The following is a 2,805-nucleotide window of genomic DNA, read 5'->3' on the forward strand; positions in this document are numbered from 1 at the left end:
CGATCTCTCTCTTCCCCCAGTCGCTCTCTCTCCTCCCCCCACCGCTCTCTCTCTTCCCCCCAGTCGCTCTCTCTCTTCCCCCCATCGCTCTCTCTCTTCCCCCCAGTCGCTCTCTCTCTTCCCCCCAGTCGCTCTCTCTCTTCCCCCCAGCCGCTCTCTCTCTTCCCCCCAGTCGCTCTCTCTCTTCCCCCAGTCGCTCTCACTCTTCCCCCCAGTCGCACTCTTTCATTCCCCAGTTGCTCTCTCTCTTCCCCCAGTCGCTCTCTCTCTTCCCCCCAGTCGCTCTCTCTCTTCCCCCCAGTCGCTCTCTCTCTTCCCCCGTCGCTCTCTCTCTTCCCCCCAGTCGATCTATCTCTTCCCCCAGTCGCTCTCTCTCTTCCCCCCAGTTGCTCCCTTTCTTTCCCCAGTTCCTCTCTCTCTTCCCCCCAGTCGCTCTCTCTCTTCCCCCCAGTCGCCCTCTCTCTTCCCCCCAGTCGCTCTCTCTCTTCCCCCGTCGCTCTCTCTCTTCCCCCCCGTCGCTCTCTCTCTTCCCCCCAGTCGATCTATCTCTTCCCCCAGTCGCGCTCTCTCTTCCCCCCAGTTGCTCCCTCTCTTCCCCCCAGTCGCTCTCTCTCTTCCCCCAGTCGCTCTCTCTTCCCCCCAGTCGCTCTCTCTTCCCCCAGTCGCTCTCTCTCTTCCCTACAGTCGCTCTCTCTCTTCCCCCCAGTCGCTCTCTCTCTTCCCCCGTTGCTCTCTCTCTTCCCCCCAGTCGCTCTCTCTCTTCCCCCAGTCGCTCTCTCTCTTCCCCCCAGTCGCACTCTCTCTTCCCCCCAGTCGCTCTCTCTCTTCCCCCCAGTCGCTCTCTTTCTTCCCCCCCAGTCGCTCTCTCTTCCCCCCAGTCGCTCTCTCTTCCCCCCAGTCGCTCTCTCTCTTCCCCCAGTGGCTCTCTCTCTTCCCCCCAGTCGCTCTCTCTTCCCCCCAGTCACTCTCTTCCCCCAGTCGCTCTCTCTCTTCCCCCAAGTCGCTTTCTCTCTTCCCCCCAGTCGCTCTCTCTCTTCCCCCCAGTCGCTCTCTCTCTTCCCCAGTCGCTCTCTCTCTTCCCCCCAGTCGCTCTCTCTCTTCCCCCCAGTTGCTCTCTCTCTTCCCCCCAGTCTCTCTCTCTCTTCCCCCCGTCGCTCTCTCTCTTCCCTCCAGTCGCTCTCTCTCTTCCCTCCAGTCGCTCTCTCTCTTCCCCCCAGTCGCTCTCTCTCTTCCCCCCAGTCGCTCTCTCTCTCTTGCCCCCAGTCGCTCTCTCTCTTCCCCCGTCGCTCTCTCTCTTCCCCCCAGTCGATCTCTCTCTTCCCCCAGTCGCTCTCTCTCTTCCCCCCACCGCTCTCTCTCTTCCTCCCCAGTCGCTCTCTTCCCCCCAGTCGCTCTCTCACTTCCCCCCAGTCGCTCTCTCTCTTCCCCCCAGTCGCTCTCTCTCTTCCCCCCAGTCGCTCTCTCTCTTCCCCCCAGTCGCTCTCTCTCTTCCCCCCAGTTGCTCTCTCTCTTCCCCCCAGTCGCTCTCTGCCTTCCCCCCAGGCGCTCTCTCTCTTCCCCCCAGTCGCTCTCTCTGTTCCCCCAGTCGCTCTCTCTTCCCCCCAGTCGCTCTCTCTCTTCCCCCAGTCGCTCTCTCCCTTCCCCCCAGGCGCACTCTCTCTTCCCCCCAGTCGCTCTCTCTGTTCCCCCAGTCGCTCTCTCTTCCCCCCAGTCGCTCTCTCTCTTCCCCCCAGTCGCTCTCTCTGTTCCCCCCAGTCGCTCTCTCTCTTCCCCCCAGTCGCCTCTCTCTCTTCCCCCCAGCCGCTCTCTCTCTTCCCCCCAGTCGCTCTCTCTCTTCCCTCCAGTCGCTCCCTCTCTTCCCCCCAGTCGCTCTCTCTCTTTCCCCCAGTCGCTCTCTCTCTTCCCCCGTCGCTCTCTCTCTTCCCCCCACCGCTCTCTCTCTTCCTCCCCCAGTCGCTCTCTTCCCCCCAGTCGCTCTCTCACTTCCCCCCAGTCGCTCTCTCTCTTCCCCCCAGTCGCTCTCTCTCTTCCCCCCAGTCGCTCTCTCTCTTCCCCCCAGTCGCTCTCTCTGTTCCCCCAGTCGCTCTCTCTTCCCCCCAGTCGCTCTCTCTGTTCCCCCCAGTCGCTCTCTCTCTTCCCCCCAGTCGCTCTCTCTCTTCCCCCCAGCCGCTCTCTCTCTTCCCCCCAGTCGCTCTCTCTCTTCCCTCCAGTCGCTCCCTCTCTTCCCCCCAGTCGCTCTCTCTCTTCCACCCAGTCGCTCTCTCTCTTCCCCCAGTCGCTCTCTCTCTTCCCCGTCGCTCTCTCTCTTCCCCCCAGTCGATCTCTCTCTTCCCCCAGTCGCTCTCTCTCTTCCCCCCACCGCTCTCTCTCTTCCTCCCCCAGTCGCTCTCTTCCCCCCAGTCGCTCTCTCTCTTCCCCCAGTCGCTCTCTCTCTTCCCCCCAGTCGCTCTCTCTCTTCCCCCATTGCTCTCTCTCTTCCCCCCAGTCGATCTCTCTCTTCCCCCAGTCGCTCTCTCTCTTCCCCCATCGCTCTCTCTCTTCCCCCAGTCGCTCTCTCTCTTCCCCCCATCGCTCTCTCTCTTCCCCCCAGTCGCTCTCTCTCTTCCCCCCAGTCGCTCTCTCTCTTCCCCCCAGCCGCTCTCTCTCTTCCCCCAGTCGCTCTCTCTCTTCCCCCAGTCGCTCTCACTCTTCCCAACAGTCGCACTCTTTCATTCCCCAGTTGCTCTCTCTCTTCCCCCAGTCGCTCTCTCTCTTCCCCCCAGTCGCTCTCTCTCTTCCCCCCAGTCGCTCTCTCTCTTCCCCCCT

The sequence above is a fragment of the Somniosus microcephalus genome, chromosome 12, assembly GCF_052327205.1.
Source record: "Somniosus microcephalus isolate GS21.2 chromosome 12, FLI_Smic_1.0, whole genome shotgun sequence".
In the NCBI taxonomy this organism is placed as follows: domain Eukaryota; kingdom Metazoa; phylum Chordata; class Chondrichthyes; order Squaliformes; family Somniosidae; genus Somniosus; species Somniosus microcephalus.